Here is a 19164-nt window from a genome sequence, read left to right as displayed (position 1 = left end):
ATTCGGCTTATTGTAGATACATTCACATGTCAATAATTCATGGTTCATAATGTTGGCCACGTGTTATGAAACTGTTTTTAGTGATTTGTATATGACAGTTGCTGATGATATTGTGCATTGTACATGCTTAATTAATATCCCAATAAACAAAAAAAAGATATTTGCAGAAATAACACCTAGTGGGACATCACGGCTGAATCAATTTGATGTTTTGTTTCGTCTGACACATGCAGTTCATATCCATACTGCAGGTGCACTGTTTTTGACAAGTGCGAGATCTAGCGAGCGCGCCCTTAGGGCCCGGCCCTCCGGACCCGCGCCACACCCGCATAGTCTGGTCCAGTAGCCTGATTGGCTACTGGCCAGAGGTAGTACTTCTGGGTCACCCGTGACAGGTGTCCGGTCCAAGTAGAGATCTGGAGGGGTGGAGCCAGGGTGGGGCTATTTAGGCCCCAGACTCACCTCCACTATTCCTCATTTTCCTGCCCTTTACACCTGCCTGGACCAGAGGAATTACTCGATCTTTGGATCGCGCTTGTGGGGTTAATCGGCGACTGTTTTTGCAGTCGGTGGAGTCTCGTCCCGGTTACTTGAAGCGTCTCGGGCGTCGCCGTTTCTGAGGTGAGGTGCCCGGGGCGGTGGGGAGCGCTGTGTAGCCTTCGGGGACATGGTGGGTGGCCAGAGGTGCGTGTGTTTATTGTGCCATTGGCCCCCGCTGGACTCCGGTGGCGGCTCGGTGTCCTCCTCGAGTTGGGTTCATGCAGTGATTCGTTGGGTCGGTTTTGCTAGCAGAGTAATTGAGGCATTCGCTTTAAGCGTGCGGGGGCGAGTGGTGTTTGAGTCGGTTTGCGAGCTTATTAATCTGTGCATTCGTCTTCAGCGTACAGGGGCGAGTGGTGTTTGGGTGGGTTTGCGAGTGAAGTAATTGGTGCGTTTCGCTTTAAGCGTGCGGGGGGCGAGCAGTGTTGGTTTTTGAAGTGCTGCGGTATTTTCGTGCCCTTTCTGTGGTACAGCTCGGTTGCGAGTGGGTTGAGTGTTCCGGCCGCTTCAAGAGTGAGCCAGAAAGCGCTACGTATTGCAGTGGTAACGGCCAGGGTTTAATACGCCCCCTTTTTTGGGAATCGGATCTCTTTAGCGGGGTTGCTCTGGTGGCGATTGCACACAGGACAGTGCGTGGAGGCTTTTAATCGGTGGCAGGAGCGGGCACCCGACATTGGTAGCACAGGCAGTACTAACGCGGAGCAACGTGAAGGGTTCCTTTGCGGGTCAGGCAGCCGAGACGTGGCAGTGAATCTGCTCGGAGTAGCACGGTAGTTATAGTCGCACAGCAGAAACTAACTAGTGGGTCTTGCGGGCATTCCCGCGATTTTTCAGAGCAGTTTGCTCCTTGTGCTTACGCCCATAGCAATATTGGAACAGCGTGTCCCGCGTTAGGGTAACGCGTTGTGCCTCAGGGGTTCCGGGGTGCAGCCTGCTTAGTACAGTGGGCAGAGTGTCAGTTTGGTAATCAGAAGGTCCAGAGTTCAATTCTCTAGTAGGGCTTTTATTAGGTTTGGTTACGAACAACAAGGTTGAGGCCGTATAAGGGATTGAGAAAGGTTGCAAGGTGGAGTTAAGGGTGTGTGAGTGAGAGTGCTTGTCAATCTTCAGTATTTAGCACTGTGATCAACTAGTGCTTCTTCTAGCTTGTAATAGCACGTGTGGGGAAGTGAGGAAGCGGGTCCTTTTCTGAACACCCGGAAAACTTACAATGCCACCCAAACGCAACCCGAAGAGAAAGGAGGGAGAGTCAGAGATAGTACAGCTGCTGAAGCTAGTGCTAGCAAAATTAAACAGTGATGATGATAGGAGGAAGAACATCCTGAGATAGCGGGGGGAGTGGCTCCAGAGTCAGATAGCGAGGAAGTCCCTAAGACAGTGACTGGTACTCGCCCTCGTAGGACCATAGTCCCACCCAAGGCAGCCTTTCCTCCATTGGTAAAGAAGCCCAGGGAGAATAAGAAAGGAAAGGGGGGCAGGGAATTGGACGTACCTGCACCAGCTACCCCGGTGCCCTCGTTGCAGCCGGTACTCCCGCTGCCTATTGGGCCCACAGCGCCAATAGCTACCGCACCAGCACCAGCGCTCCCATTGCCTCCTGCGCCTCCAGCGCCGGGGCCTATTGTTCCCTTACCTATTGTACCTCCAGTGCCTGGGCCCAATACAGCCCCTCAGACTCCGCCCAATGTACCCCCACACCCAGTCAGTGGGGTACCAGGAGAGGGACGGGATGAAGTGAGCTTAGTATTGGCCGAAATTAGAGGGGTTTAGAAGGCCTTGACACCAGCCCCCAATACCCAATACCCATAGTTCCAGAAGTGATACCAGTGGTAGCGCTAATACTGCAGGGGGGAGCACCAAGTGAGGTAGTTCCCATCCCCCCGGTGCAACTGGGGGCAGCAGTGGAGGAGGGGCAAACAGCCACAGCCAGTATATTGGCTACAGTAGTAACTCTTTTGGCACAGCTAGGGGCTCACGCAGTAGGGAACCCGATTGGCAGTGCAACGGTAGCACCATGGGCTTCACCGGCAGGTACAGATGGGGTCCTTGACGAGTTGAGTAAGCAGGTGGCCCTCTTGGGCAAAGCGCAAAAAAAGGATGTGAACACGCCCCTACAAGCGGTGGGTCAAGCGGCCCCCGCACAACCTTTGACGGCAGGGTCCACTGCAGGTAAGGCAGTGGAATGCTCAGACAAAGAAGTAGATAAAGAGTGTAAAGCAATTAATTATCAAACACAATAAATACAAATGTATAATTACTTTATTATAATTAAATTACTTCCCACCCTATTCTCCTATAAACCCACAACCTGTTACAAAAAAACAATTAATATATTTACCAATTAATTATTAATAAGTAACAACCAATTAATAACTAATTATTGATAAATTAATTACCACAATTACCAATATTAAATATTAAATACATAAATATTAATCTATGAAATACATTAATTAATTATAATTAAATTACTTCCCACCCTATTACCCTATAAACCCACAACCTGCTACAGAACTAACACAAAATGTAATTAAAAAATAATTAATAATTACTAACATTTAATACATATATTACAAAATAAATACAATACTTAAACAAAAATATGGAATACATACATTTAAAATACATACTAAAACACATAACACTAATTTAAACATTGACATTATTAACAACAATATTTTTAAATGATATTACTGTCTTCGATATTAAACAACTCGGTATGTCTTACATTACTGTCGATATTCTGGTCACCGATAATCTTCCTTTGGATATTTTTGTACCTCGATATTACAAACTCGATATTACTGTAGGTCGGAGAAAAAAACCTCAATATTATGTCTGTTTACCTTCCTGAGCTATCCAGAACGGCATTTGTTCAAGTCTAGTGGGCATTTTACCCATAAGTGCGTGTAGCATTTGTGAAGCTTTTTTAGTTGGAGATCCCTGAAAATGTCCTGCGTGTATAGTCCTTGTTGGCTGAAGTGTGAGTATTCTCATCAAAAACTGTGTCAGGTTTCTGTAAAGTTTAATTTATTTCTTTGTGTACCAGACGTAAGTCTGCTGACGGCATTGTGTCAATGTCTGGATGCAGTGTGTAAGCCGCTAGGACCGGTCAAGTCACTCCATCACTGCCAAGCGGACTGATTCTTACTTTATCTTTTGTATGTTGGAGGGTGCCTTTAAATCAGTAATGTGCTCCTGGTAAGTGAGCGGAACTTGAAATGTCCTTGTATGGACAATATTTATCTGGTATTTCTTCATCAGTGTATTAGTGAAACGTGTTTGTGCATGAATCTGCGGGTGGGAATTAACTCTGTCCTGTATGACTCGTATGCCTCAATCATGAATGTTACTGTCCCGCCCCTAGCTGTTACTTCATAATCTGCTAGTGTTTAGGCAAGGTCATTTCTGACATTTCCAGATGTTTATTTTGCCTTCTTGTTCTCCTTCCTCCATTGTTGAAAAGTTTTCAAGGAATCTGAGATACGGTTTTATGTACAATAGGCACCGTTTTTCCCTCCAGTTTGAATAAACCTACAGCCAATACATAGGCTATGCCTACTCAGCTGTGGAAGATTTTCCCTCTCACTACAGACGTCTCTGGAATAATGTGAGTAGGAGTCTCAGAAAAGCACGATTGAACTACTCAGATTTGACTGTTTAATATCATTACCAAACCCACGTTGGCGGTGTCATGTTGTGTAGTTCCTATAAACCTATATAGGATCTGCACGTTTAGACAACATAAACTGTGGGATTGGTGTCCAGACTGATTCCAGACACCCCTACGGGCATGTTTGCCTATATACCAGCTAGCTCACAGTGCCACTGTAAACTCCTCTTACCAAGGAGAGAACAGTTCTTGGTAACTATCAAACATGACAACCCTGTCCCATCAGGGATCATGGAAACAGTGCAGTATTTTTCGCGTAGTCACCCCAGCTCACTTTCTCTCAGAGAGATACACAGAAATAAGCAGTGGGGACGTTTCTCAATTAGCATTTATTGAACCAGCGTCATTCCAGTGTAAAATAGGTGTGCTGAAACAACCATAAGACAGAAACAGATATAAATGATAATAAGCACCAATAGGGTAAAAGGGTGGTAGTTTCCTACCATAGTGCTAAAAGAATTAATACAAGCAGGAATAAAAATACATGACCGTAATAATGCGTACTCCTTCTATACAACCCTAACTAGATGTACCTAAGTGCACCTATCATGTATTTAGGTGTAGAGCCACTGTGAGCTGGAGTGTCTGCGTGCAGGAACCTCTGAGTCTTGCGTCAGTGTGTCAGCATGGAAGTCTTTCTCCTCTCCCTGACTGGGCAAAGATGTGGTGTATATATACCCAAAAGGTACCCTCAGGAGATTCTACCTTGCTGTGTCATGTTGGTCAAGGATGACGGAAGGGATGAAACTTATACATAGTTTTTATGCAGAAGATGGTAATTGTGCTGTGATTCTGAGAATCTTCATGCATGGTTACTGAAGCTAGTTTTCGTGAAAACCACAAAACATGTAATGCAGCGCTTAACTAGGTAAAAGGTTAATATCAAAAACCCATTATGTAGTGTAATGGTACAGTAAATGTAGGTGAAGGGTCGGTTGAATACTTAGGCCAATGTTGGGGTACCCTATGAAAAATAACAACCGGAACTGCATGAGGTTTTGCGCTTGAGAAAAGTAAGTATGTAAGTAAGTAACGTATTTGTAGAGTGCACTAATGCCGAGGAGTCTTGGCGCTGAGAGTAACATGTCAAATGTTATCCAAGGACACTAGTGGAAATATTTTGGGGGAATAGCCATGTCTTAACCATTTTCCTCAACTGAAGTCTATTAGGCTGCCCGGTAGGATAGGCTTTTCACTTTATATCTGGCTCTCTGGATTTTGGGGACCTAAACTAGTCCTGTGTTGGCTGATCTGACATCCCATCGCATGGAGTACCAGAGAAAGAGTTTCTGCATGTCCAATGCTCCCCCACCATACAGTGCCTTACGTACCATGCAGAGGGCTTTAAATTCGACTCGCTGTTGAACCACAAGCCAATGGAGCTGCCTGATGCTGCCAGAAATGGAGTGGTATTTAGGAATGTTAAGCAGCACTCCCACTGCTGTATTCTGCAACGACTGAAGTTTAGCTACTTGGAACTTGTCAATGCCCAGAAACAATGCGTTACCGTAATGTATTTTTGAGAGAATTAGCACGGCTACAACCATGCTTCTTAGATCCTGGGGAATGGAATGCAGAATCTTATGAAGGATCTCAAATAAGTAAATACATGAGGAGGTCAGGAGATTGAACTGTCCTGTAAAGTTTAACTGGTCGTCGAACATCAATCCTAGGTTCCTCGCATTAGCAGACAGGAGTAGGCAGATTCCTACCTCCATTGGCCACCATGCTTGATTCCATATAGGTGGACCCTTCCCAAACTCCATGACCTCTGTTTTGTCTGTATTAGGTTTGTGGAAATTCAGATTCATCCATCCTATAATGCACTTCAGACAGTTATGGACACTGCTGGCTGCGATTTCAACGCTCGAAGAGATAGATATAACTGTCTGAGTGTCGTCAGTGTAAGATATCAGTGACAAGCCATGCGCTCTGATGAACTTGGCCAGAGGGGTGATATAGATGTTAAATAATGTTGGCGATAGTGCTGAACCTTGTCATACCATACATGGGAGACAAAATCTCTCAGATTTCAAGTTTTCTCACCACACCCTCTGCTCCCTAAATGTGAGAAAAGAAGAGAGTAGGGTGAGAGCCATCTCTTCAATACTTTAATACCTATTGCCTTCAGCTGCCGTGTTAGCACCGAATAGTTAACGGTGTCAAACGCTGCTGATAGGTCAAGTAGGATAAGGAAGGCTCTTCCTCACCCATCCAACTGTTTTCAAATCTCCTCTGTGGCCAGTCACCAGATCTGGGTTTGATCCATCACCGTTCTTTAGCCCACTCTGCCACCCCAGCTCAGACATGGCCATATGCAAATCAGTCTGACGGCTGAAATGCCAGAAACCGGTCCTAGGAAGCTTGTTTCCGGTCCAGGGAAGGCATGGCTTGGCAGTTTGGGCTGGACTGTTCCCATGAGGCACAGGGTCAGACTGATTTGCATATGGCCATGTCTGAGCTGGGGTGGCAGAGTGGGCTAAAGAACGGTGATGGATCAAACCCAGATCTGTTGACTGGGTGTGAGTGTTTGATTGGTTCTGATGCTCCGTCCATCACCACCCCCTTTTGTACCGCTTTGTTCGCCATAAGTTGGCAGGGTATGCTCAGACGTGAGTCCCTTGCTCACTTTGCCACTGGATTCAAGCAAGCCTGGCTGAAGACGGCTGAAATGCCGGAAACCGGTCCTAGGAAGCTTGTTTCTGGTCCAGGGAAGGCATGGCTTGGTAGTTCGGGCTGGACTGTTCCCATGAGGCACAGGGTGAGACTTATTTGCATATGGCCATGTCTGAGCTGGGGTGGCAGAGTGGGCTAAAGAACGGTGATGGATCAAACCCAGATCTGTTGACTGGGTGTGAGTGTTTGATTGGTTCTGATGCTCCGTCCATCACCACCCCCTTTTGTACCACTTTGTCATAAAAGGTCAGCACACTATCTCTTGTCTCAGCAGCAGATGATGAGAAAGAACCTCCTGGTCACAGGAACTGCACAAGGTTTCGCGCACGAGAAAAGCAAGGGTGCAACCACCTCCATCAAGGATTACAGCGATCTTTCCTCGGTGGAAATGAGGAGAAAGCACACCATTTTAGCCATGACCATGCCCACGAAGTTAGGCTGATAAATGCGTTACAGAAGTGGAACTTCAACTCAAGCACCTGCTTTCCTTATATCTGTAAGTGCTTCATGTTGAGGTTTACTTGTAGTAACACTAGCATTGTGCCAGGATGAATCCTGCCCTGCATATTCAGCCAACAAAAGGCGAAGGTTTTGTGCAATGCCTGTACTTGAATGGAGTACTTTCTGATGGCTAATCAGTAAGTGCTCTCTCTACGGGTAAAACATATGGTGCATCTCTTACACTACATTGCATGAAGGACCCTCAGAAATGAACCTTTTCCCACAATGATGGACAGCTTACTGAAAGCACCCCAGTGTGTTTTCCGCTCAGTGGAAAAATTACAGAAACACAAGGTCACATGAGACATTTCTTTGGGTCCTTCACGCAGCTGTAGAGTAGGAGATCCATTATACATTTACCCATCGAGAGAAAACTTACTGATTAGCCTTCAGAAAGTACTCCAATGGAGTACAGGTATTTGACAAAATGGTGGCCTCTTCATGGCTAAATATGAAGGACAAGATTCATCCTGGCTTGATGCCCGTGTCAAAAAAAGTGAATTTTTACATGTTGAGGAAGGTAAAAATGTAAAAAACCTATTCACACTCCCTCTGTCGGCAATGGTCCAGGCCGTAAGACTTGAATTGGAACTGACCTCATGGAGTATTTTAGCCGGTATGGCCCTACTTCGTTTCTGGTAACGCATAGGAGTAGGTGAGAACTCCAAAATACCACAATGGTGTAAAAACTAAATCCAGAATAGCGAATTAAAATGGGTGAGAGAGACCAGAGCTATCATGACGAAGTTGTGTCGCCTGATGAAGGTTAAATTGTGCCCCTTTACCTACATGATTAATATTGATAAGAAGGTACTTAGGATGCAGGGGAAAGAAATATCGCAGGTACAGGACCAAAACTACCTTTCGAACAAAACTTCAGTACATTTTATGACTGCTGCATGGAAAAAACGGACAATGCTTCCCCTACATTGACAGGTTACCCGATTGTCATTTACGAAGAGAGGTTTTAAGGGTAAGAATTGGGGTGAACCCTTGTTATGTAAATAATGTTGTAAAACGCTCACTGATTGATAAAACGAGAAGTTGTATTTGCACTTTGGGCTCCTCATGTGACCTGCTACATATTTTACCGGCTTGCCAGAAGTTTCTTGATATTCGAATTATGTTTTTAAGACTGATATTTAGAAAATATGAGATCAAAAATAGGACACAGGCAGTAATTTTGGTGACTGAAATGAGCCATTTAGATATTGCCGTTGGGAAATTTATGCAAAGAGTGAAGGCATTTTTTCTTTCTTTATTTTAATGAGTTTTTAATACTTACCCTGATATAATTGATGGCGGGTTTTATAATAATGTGTGTTTTAAGATGTGTTTTAATGTATTTAAGGATGTGTAATTTTACATGTATTTTAACAAATATATGTAATGTTTGAGGACCAATGGTCCAAATAAACGTGAATTAAACCTAAGATAGTGGGAGTAGAGTTGTAAGCTTATAGTGACATTTAATGGTATTTAGAATTCACCAAACCCAACAAATCAGTTCTACTCACATTCTATTTAGACTCCAGCAGTTACCATTTTAGTTTCTGCAAAACAGATGGAAAAATCACTCTCCATGTGCCTCAGCTTGTACATGAAGACCTCAATCGTATGCCAGGTGTAATCCTGGATCACATAGACCCAGTAAATAATGCTACTGTGGGGGTTTTGTATTTACCACTGTGCAATTTATGCATCCTTCTGAGTATCATCCTTCATAATGGTTGACAGCACCGCATTTCTGTATATTTATGTTTTTTCTGGCACCATTTTCCCCAGATTATTTGATAAAAATATGCAAGACACACTCATGGGGACCACAATCACTTCCCGATTTGTAATCCGGTTTCAGGATTTTCAGCCAACATAGAATGAGATCCTTCGTATGTTGGCAACACACAGGACCTAATTCAAAGGATCACTATTTTTTGGGTGGTAATACTGCATCCGGTAAATAAAGATCCTGTGGAGTACAATATTTACTGGGTGCAACAGCTAATTCCCATGCTGATTTAGGTCCAGATCTCTGACTGAGGGTGAGTGTTTGACATTGTTCAGCATTCTGTCCAGCAACTGTTCTTTTTGCACTTAGTATGTTGGCAACACACTGGGCCTTATTCAAAAGATCGCTATATTTTGGGTGGTAATAACACTTCTTGTAAATGAAGATCCTCCAGGGTTACAATATTGTTATTGCATTTGTCACCCCCAAATGGGCGGGGATGCCCAGATGCGGGTCCATTGCTCACCATGCATCTGGATTCAAGCTACCCAGACTGATAAGGGGTGATACCCCAAATCCGATCCTAGGATTCTTGTTTCAGTTCCAGGGAGGACCTGGACTAGGAGTTTGGGATGGACTGTTCCCATGGGGAGCAGGTTCAAGGCTGATTTGCGCATGGCTGGGTCGAAACTGTTTGATGTGGTAAGCAAAAACATGATGTGCTCAGGCCCAGATCTCTGACTGGGGTGAGTGTTTGACATTGTTCAGCATTTCGTTTCTCAATTGTTGTTTTTGCACATAGTATGTTGGCAAACACAGGGCTTGATTCGAAAGATCACTATACTTTGGGTGAGAATAAAACATCTTGTAAATAAAGATCTTGCAGGGTACAATGCAATTATTGAATTGTTCACCCTTGGTGGGACTGGGATGCCCAGATGGATCCAAGCTATCCTGGCTGATATGGGGTGATTCCCCGAAGCTGTTCCTAGGATGCTTGATTCCGGTCCAGGGAGGACCTCGCCTGCCAGTTCGGGCTGGACTGTTACCATGAGAAGCAGGGTCAAGACTGATTTGCATATGGCTGGATTCAACCTAGAATGGCATCATGAGCATACAAATGATGGGTTTAGGCCCAGATCTCTGACTAGGGGTGAGTGCTTGACATTGTTCAGCATTCCGTCCATTAATTGTTCTTTTTGCACTTAATATGTTGGCAACACACAGGGCCTGATTCGAAAGATCACTGTATTTTGGGTGGTAATAGCACATCTAGTAAACAAAGATCCTGCAGGGTACAATATTATTAGAAATTCATCCTTTTGCCCTGTTCACCCCCATTTTTTGCTGAATGAGACTGGTGTTAACTGACTCTAATTGTACCTTGAGCTCTATTAAGCAGGCCCTGGGCCAGTGCTATGTTTAAAGCGTTACATGTCATAGCGTACACTTACACTTGGTATTGACAGACCCTATAAGTCCCTAGTATATAATAGGGTCAGGGGGTGCAATATAGTGATAAGTCCCTAGTATATAATAGGGTATGGAGGTTTGGAGGCCCAGCACATTTCCTGTACTTGCATGTGTGCACTGCTGTGTGCCTGCTGTCTTTTTGAAGGCAATCCTGCCTTGCAGTCTGTCTTTAAAAGTACATTCTCACAACTGGTATTGAGAGCCCCTATAGGTTCCTAGTATATATTAGGGCTAAGGGGTTTAAACTTCCTATAAGTCCCCAGTGTGTAATCGGGTATAGAGGTTTAGAGGACACCAGATTTCCTGCACTTGCATGTGTCCACTGCTGAGTGCCTCGTGTCCATTAAAGGCAGCCAGGCCTTGCACACTGTCTTTAAAAGTAAAATTGTATGCAAACTTGACTTTGGTGGTATGGGCACTTCAAGAGTGATGATCTATTTTATGATTACATATTAGGTCTCCCCTATGTGTCCCAGTGGTGGGGGTCACGTAATAATAGTCAGGGGCCTTACAAAAGATGTGTACATGCCCTTTTGAGGTAAACACTGCCCCTTTCCTACTCCCATTTGTAGATACTTAGGGGTAGATTTTCAAAGAGTTTGCGCTGGCACTTGCATGACGGAAAACGGTGCAAAACCACCCACACATTTTCAGATATGCGCAAATAAGTATTTGTGCCATATTTTAAAGTTAGCGTGACACACAAACGGTTTTGCGTCACTCTGCGCCAAAGTCGATTTAATGTATACAGAGTGGGGGGCAGATTTACAAAGGTCGAGTAGAATTTGCGCTGCGCCAGAAAACCTTAGCACTGCGTGCGTGAAAGTAAATAGCGCTGCATCATATTTACAATGTGAGACATCACAAACTAGCCCATGCGCAAAAGTAGTCTCATGTCGCAGCGCAAAAAGCATGTCTATCACGCACGTCATTAAAAAAAATCGCAAAACATCGCAAAAAGATGCAACGTATTTTGGTGGAAGGCCAAACACAAGAAATGGCAGAGAATCTTGCCCCACAACCCATTCCTGTAATACAGCAGTCAGTAGAGGATCCAGCTAACAGTATCTCCATGTGGATGAGTGATATTCTCTGCTTGTAGATTATTTCCTTCCTCTGTGTTTTCTTTTTTGCCAAGGCAACTATCCGCTGGTGGTGACGGACAATAACAATCTCCATGGTTGCCACAGCCAGTAGATATTTGTTGTGCTTACTCTGGTAGTTCTCCCAGTAAATGGCTCCAGCTCTTTTTGCGCCTTTTTTGTACACGCACTATTTTGTTCTGCGCTAATCTTTTTTGGGCTGCTTTGCGTCACTTTGCGTGACTCTTGTAAATACCTGTGCCTGCAGGGTTTTGGAGCTTTAGGCATGGGTAACACCTTGACACACCCACTCTGCATACATTAAATCAACTTTGGTGCAGACTGACACAAAACCGTTTGTGCGTCACACTAACTTTAAAATATGGAGCAAATACTTACGTGCGCCTATCTGAAAATGTGTGCGAGGTTTTGCGCCGCTTTGCGTCATGCGAGCGCCAGCGCAAACTCTTTGAAAATCTGCTCCTTAGCTCCATAGGCTAACATCACAATATTTTATGTAGTTATAATGCTAGGAAAGGATTCAAAATATCATTCAAGGACTTAAACGATTGGTATTGATAAATACAACAACTTTCCAATGTTAAATTTATCATAACTGGTACAGAAGAGAAGTTACAGAACGTTCTCTTCTATAAGCCAAAATCCATCTTTCTGGTGGTCTCTGATGATTAGTCAGTCTTAACAGGCTTAGCCAGGAATGTTTTGATTAGGTGATGAGTGGCCTGGCAGGAGCAAAAGCCATCTGATGGAGAGCCCTGCAGCTGAGGAGAGTGGGTCCTGCAGATGGGGCTGGGTAAATCAAACTGAGCTCACAGAGAGAGCAAATCAGTAAGAAATGCAAACCTATTCCCACATCCGCGCTCCAGCAAGATAGTAGGTTTAGAAAAAACATATGCAGAGGTCAGGGGGAAGTAGAGCTAAAGGAAATGAGCAACACTGGGGGTTGGTTTAGCTAGCTCTTAATCATCTTGAGAGAAATCAACCATGTTGGGCTTTGGAAGTGCAGTTCTTTGTGGGGCAAGAAGATGCCACTTTTTGGATAGTCTCTCAGTCTGCTGCCTGAAACTACAATGAAAAGAAGGACTGCCCTGCTGGAACCTGAATATGCATTCAAAGATTTGCACTCTTAATGACTGCGCCTGTTGCACAATTCGGTACTACAGTCCTGGGGACTGTGCCTTGCTTCAAGAACGATTAAGAAGTGGACTCTCTGCAAGCTAAAGGGTAACAGAGCCCACCTGTATCATCTCCACCAACAGTCCCCATTCTGGAGCGCATCCAGTGGATGTTTAAGGATTTGGTCAGGTGCATTGTGGGAATTGTAGTCAAGACCTTCCAGAGACCATCCAGGAGATTCCCGACCTTTAGATGTGTGTTTTGGGCACTTTTAACCCACAAGAAGACATTCAGGAAGCATCACCTGTAGTTTGAGAACTTTGGAGAACTTTGGGGGAAAAGCTCCATATGGTGACCACCCCGAGCTCGCCAGGTTTCAGGTTCATCCTACTGAAAGCTCCATACTTCCAGGATTTGACCAGGGTCTCACAGAAATTCAAGCTGATCAACCCTCTCCAAATCCAGCCGGTTGAGCATTGTCGAGTGCTTTTGGAAGAAAAAGCGCCAGATAAGCTTCTAAGTGTGAATGTAAAATTTTGACAGGGGCCTACCGCTTATTGTATCACAACTCGACAATGGCTCCATCTTGGTCAACCTCAAATCTGACTTTGTCTCCGTCAAGTGTGACCAGATGTCCCAGAGTGGCGTTATAGGCTTTGAAGCACTATAAAGTGGTTAACCTTTAAAAATTCATATCTCTGGTTCCCTAAATTGAAGGTTTGTCATTTTGGTGTCTATTTGTTCATAAAAATATGTACTATTATTATAAATTGGTGTGGGATTTGTATTGTGTGTTGCATCTTACTTATTAGTTTAATGTATTGATTTTTTTTAATACTTTACACTTTTGTATCTTAAGTTAGGCCTGACTGCTTGTTGTCAGCTACTGAGGGTTGAGCAAGGGGCTAATTTATAGAGACCTTTAAATGGCCCTATACTGTGTTAGTGGCTTTAATAGTAATAGTAAGTGCATACATACCCATACCAATAATCCAATGTCCAACAATTATTTTCTGGGTGCAATAGTTAATGCCCATTCTGGACCTTGGACTATGGGATACATGATGTTACTACAGGTTTTGCCCATTTGCAGATTCAAAATTTGGTGTGTGCAGTATTTTTCCAGCAAAAAATCCTCCAGGTTTTACCAGTTGGTTTGTAATGAGGACCCTATTGTGGAGCAATGTCTCTAATTTTACACATCACATTTTTAGGGAAAGCAGGATGTGAACAATTTTGTTTGAGCTTGGGGTATGTGGACATGCAGAGCTCTTTGTTGCTATTGAAATGTATTGGGGATGTGTCTGTTTAGTACATCCCCATATGCTACTGCAACGGGGCCTGGGTACAAATAAGACACACAGGGCTTGATGTTTAAAACCATCAGATTTCGAGATCAGTTGAGAATGTGCCTGCTGAAAATCACTCTCATATCATCTCAACAGAGAAGATGGTAAACTATGAGGCTTCCATGATATTTCTGAAACCAAGCTGACTCTTTGTGAAATAAATTCTCATACCTATCCTTTTCTATGTTTAGCTCTCTTTTCCACTACCACAAAGTCAACATCGGACCTCTGACTGCTGTAATTTGTTACTGCCTTTAATCAGCGTTAGTATGCCGTTAGTATGCCACTTCTATGATGTATTTTTTAACATGAATTCACCCTCACATATGCAGATTGTTTACACTCATGTACCTGGCCATATTTATGACCCTTGTGGGCTAGGGAGCCCGGAAAATCATCTCATTTGCTGCCCTGCATCACAGTGAAAGGGTAGGAATACACCGCATCTATCCAATACAGTCCTTTCCCCTTGCTCTGGTGCCCTGTTGGCAGCCATGGTGCCAGGGTGCCCGTGTCATGAGCAGTAATATTTTTATGAAGGAAAGCCCACCTTGCATAGAAACAATCCTGAGAGATGTTTTCTTTTGATGTGTACGGCATTCGACAGCACACCAAGAAAGAGGAAAATACGAGGAAAAATACAGATATTTCTCCTCGGTACGCTTCAACTGAGGAGGCGTATCTTTTTGGCGCATTCCCAGGTTTACAAGCCCTTGTAAATCTAGGAATGCATAAAAAATCATGGGAGCTGCGTGGGAACACCCATCGCAGCACCCATAGAACGCCTCCCTAGCGCAGAGCGCAACGCAGCGATTTGAGATGCGTTGCCTTACTCCAAATGTCTTAAGCCATTCAAAGCCACGTAGATGTAGAGAGCCATCCGGCCGATACCCTACAGTGTATCTCGGCACCACCCCTCGTGACCAGGCTCGGTCCGAAGGTATAAATAAATGGACCCCAGGTCACACATGACCTTCGGCCGACACCATAAGCCATGTGTGTGCATTCTGTCTCTAAGTGCGCTGCGCAGGCCGCAAAGATTATCTGTGCTCAGCACACCCCAGCAAAGTGGCTTTGTGTTGCTTCAAAAATATGACTTTAGGTTTGCGTCGCTCCTGCACTACCTTGCCTGGTGCAAGAGTGATGCATAAATATGGTCCCTGGTGTTTTAATCATTGTTAGCAATGCATGCACGTTCACTTCCTCTGTCTATACTACCTAAAGTATTTTTACCCTGTACGATGCAGATATGTATTACCTATTTTATAATCTTTGTATGGTTTTTGATCCTCTTGTGCTTCGTGTACGTAACGTTTATTACCTCAGCTGATATTTTTTTGTCTATTTAATGTGATGATTGTTCTTTTATTGTGTTTAACAATTGAATAAAGACAATACAGTCTGACTGACTGAAGACGTGCTTGATTGTTTTGTGTGGCGTGTCAGTCCGCCAGGAAACTCAAACTGAAAGGGCACATTTTACGAGCTTAACTTTCGTCTGTAACAACTGCTCCGCCCCCAATTCCTGTCAATGAAGCAACAGTGCCTCCGCCCCCAATTCCTGACAATGAAGCAACAGTGCCTTCGCCCCCAATTCCTGGCACTGAAGCAACAGTGTGCCCCCGGGCCCCTGCGAGGCCTCTCTGGCGGCCCTCCTTCCGCTGCGCTGTTGGCTGGGACATCCCAAGGGGTCAATTCGTCTAATGTGAGTCTCCCCCCTCTGGCCTGCAGCATCCAGGCCGGCGTCTATAAAGCGCCGATGCTCCCGGCTTGGCAGGCTCTTCTGCCCCATCTCTCTGTGCCGAATGTAGGTCCAGGAAGCTGCTGTAGAAGCCGCAGGAACCCTTGTAGGACGCCCCATGTGACCGCCGCGCCACAGTGGAACAAAGGACTGGACTTGTCACTGGGCTGTGAGATTCACCATTCTATACGGCATCTCGTGCGCAAATAGAGATGATGTCACTCACGCTGTTGTTGTGCACCTTGCATTAAGACGGAAGCCAGTACTTGTCTTAAATACCCTGCCCTTGACTCTTGTTGAAACATTGACACTGTGTGATCTTGTGCACATCGCTGTGTCCTCTTGCGTCTAAGTGACTGAGAAAGATCCAGAGATCCTTGCAGTATGTTTTCCTGGTGTACATCCCTACTGTAGGACAAAGAAGAAACGCATTTCATGTCACATTCAGATCAACAACGCACCAGTGTTACGGGCTCCCAGATCATGTCCCCCCTGAGGCTCTCCAGACTGTGCTTCCGACAGATGTCGCTGCTCTACCTCCTGACTTCCTGCCTGCTCCCGGGGTCTGGTACCCAAATGATGCCCCCTGGCTGCCACCTACACACCCCGAAAGCAGCAGGGTACTCGAGGACAGGGGATCTCCAGATTGGGGCCACCTTCCCCTTTCACGCGGATAGGATAAATACGGAAACTACCTTCCAGGGGCAGCCGGCCCCCGTTACCTGCCACACGTAAGATCATCTTTACAGCACATATTACAGTGCATTGAAATATATCTTTTTGGAAAACTTGCTGTTCTATCCAGCGTCTGTGCCTACCACCCCTGTTAGAGTTGTGTAAATTCCTGATACCGAGTTTATTCAAATTGCTAGGCATATAAAGCTGTCAGTTCCTTTACCTGCTGAGACTGACTGTCCGTTTCAGCTAAGGAAAGTCTTTACCTCACTCACCGTGCGGTGTTCACCGGGTTCTCCATGCGACACTCTATAGACTCGTCTCTGACTCCACACACAGGTAGATTCTGGGCCCAAGGTGGCGCAAAGGCTACCTAAAGCGGCACAGGCTGGCTAATCATTTTCGGATTGGATGCTGCTGTCTAAATCCGAGTTTAAACGTACGTTCGAGGCTTGGATGCAGCTGGGCTCAGGCCTTTACCTGAAGAATCATTGCAGAGCAGACCATTGTCAGTCCTTCTGAGGGTGATCATGGTACAGTGCATGGGCCCCTGTGCTAGTTGGAGCTCGGTGGTGTGGGGACTGGGTAATCTGAAGGGGGTACATTGCTTTCCTCTCACTTCGGTTTTCCGACTAGTTTGACTGTGGCTTTTACTCTGAACTCCATTTACAGTGATGAGAGGCAAGCCCGCTTTATACTCCTTTGAGGGAGGGTCACATCTGCTTGAGTTTCTCTACATGTGGGATAAGATGTACATAGGAACAGATAAGGCACAGTGGAGTTGCTACTAGTCATTGCGTGGTGCACATAAACGGTAGGTGAATGAACAGTGGGTGATAGTGCACTCCCAATCATATGTGTTGTTCATATGACTGAAACTGCATGCATGGAAGAAGACTGCAACACATACAGGTGGGAGTGCGGCTGACCCACCAACATGCTGTGTCCCGATCCCTTCTTCCAGTGTCACTTCTCCAATGACTGACGTTGTAACTGTGAAGACATTGATGAAGCCTGATTGTGCACAATCATTTGGTGCTGGCCCACCAGTAGAACAATTGCATCAAGTCCATTTCACACATGTGGAAATCAGTGGCGGGCGGTGACCCTCAACAGTGGAGGGTCGTCCATCTGAGTGCCAAAGCCAGTGGCATACACTGTAATAAATCACAATGCCTTTAGGCTCACATTCCAAAGCTCTCAATCATGGCTCGTTAACAGATTTTATACCGGGCCATGACCGAAAACTCCGGAATTAAGCTTGAATGCAATGGAGGTTTCTCACAGTGCCTGTCATTGAGCCAAAAAATGTAAAATCTAAAGTTAGACGTACTCACCCACGCTTCCTCTGCAGTCAGCTCGAATCCTCCTGGACCCTCTCCAGATGCCGACACTGCTCTCATTCTGCAGATGAGCAGCATGAGAGCAGCGCCAGGATTTGGATGGAGTGGGCTGCCTCGACGCTGCAGCAGGCACAGGGGAAGTGCCCGCTCCCAACACAGCTGTCTGAGACAGCTAGGTGGAGAGGTTTGCACTGCACATGTCAGACTGGCTGTCACAAGATAGCTGTCTAAGTGACATGCGTATTGTAAACTGGTAGAGTGAGTACAACTCCCCGGCTGCCAGTCAGCAGCAATGCCCGCCCCCAAACACTCTCGGGCTGGGAGCAGTGAAAACCAAAATGGTAATTCATTGTATTACCATTTTATTTTTCACTTTTGCTGCACTGGCAGCAGGGGGCGACACTCCTCCGCCCTAATAGGGGGGACGCCTCTAGTGCAAATACAGCCTGCAATTATATTCAAAAGTGCTCCCACTGTTGTGGTATATATAGACAGCCCTGGGCAATTGGAAAAGTCAATTAGTGCTGAGGGTCTGTGGCAGACTGAAAAAGACCACAGTCATAATTTATTGAAAGGCCACACGGCATTTAATGTTGCAATATTGCAATTTTTACTGTAAATTGTATTTATATAGGGCTTACCAACCCCGCTGAGGCATAGAAGTGCTTTGTGGAGAGTAGCACTCTTTGCGTTCCACGTTCCGCGCCGAGATACCGCTTTGGGGGTGAGTGGAGCGCGTAATAAACTAAACTAACATAACATACCACAACATAACATTCCAGAGCACAAGATTAGCGGTAAATAGGTAGCAGATCAGTAATATGTGTTTCCTTTTCCTGTTATAATGACAAACGTCCTCTAACTTGGGACCCTCTATGGACAGGTTCAGCATTGGCATACTTTAGTGGAGAAGAAGCAGATCAGGATCAAGTACGTAGGTGGACCTTCATGGGGATATCCATAGAGAAGCGTGTGGCTGCTGAAGAGCAGATGAAGCTCTGCATTATGATTACGCCTGGGCAAAATTTAAATTAAGCCAGTGTAATGTGCATAGATTGGAGAATTCCACTTTATGCTTGGTACACAATTTTCCCAAAATTCTGCCATTCTGCCATTGTACATAAATACTTGACATTTGCGGTAAAAAATTACAATAAACGTGCCATTCGTGGTAACTATCTATTGTCAATGCACAGGAAATCAAAATGCAAGTAGCTTTTGTTTTGTTGCACCTAACATCAAAAA

At 45.0% G+C, this 19164-nt stretch overlaps 1 protein-coding gene across 1 annotated transcript in view; it reads left to right on the top strand.

Moving 5' to 3' along the window:
• The first annotated feature begins 487 nt into the window (after positions 1-487).
• Positions 488-19164, top strand: part of LOC146782711 (extracellular calcium-sensing receptor-like) — a 61057-nt gene continuing 42380 nt past the window's right edge. The window contains exon 1 of the mRNA XM_085637199.1: positions 488-621. The gene's annotated coding sequence lies outside the window, so the exon portion shown is untranslated. The remainder of the gene's footprint in view (positions 622-19164) is intronic.

Source organism: Triturus cristatus, chromosome 12, assembly GCF_964204655.1.
Source record: "Triturus cristatus chromosome 12, aTriCri1.1, whole genome shotgun sequence".
NCBI classification, from domain to species: Eukaryota; Metazoa; Chordata; class Amphibia; order Caudata; family Salamandridae; genus Triturus; species Triturus cristatus.
The sequence above is the reverse complement of the archived record's forward strand: the minus strand, read 5'-3'. Positions and strand labels throughout refer to the sequence as shown.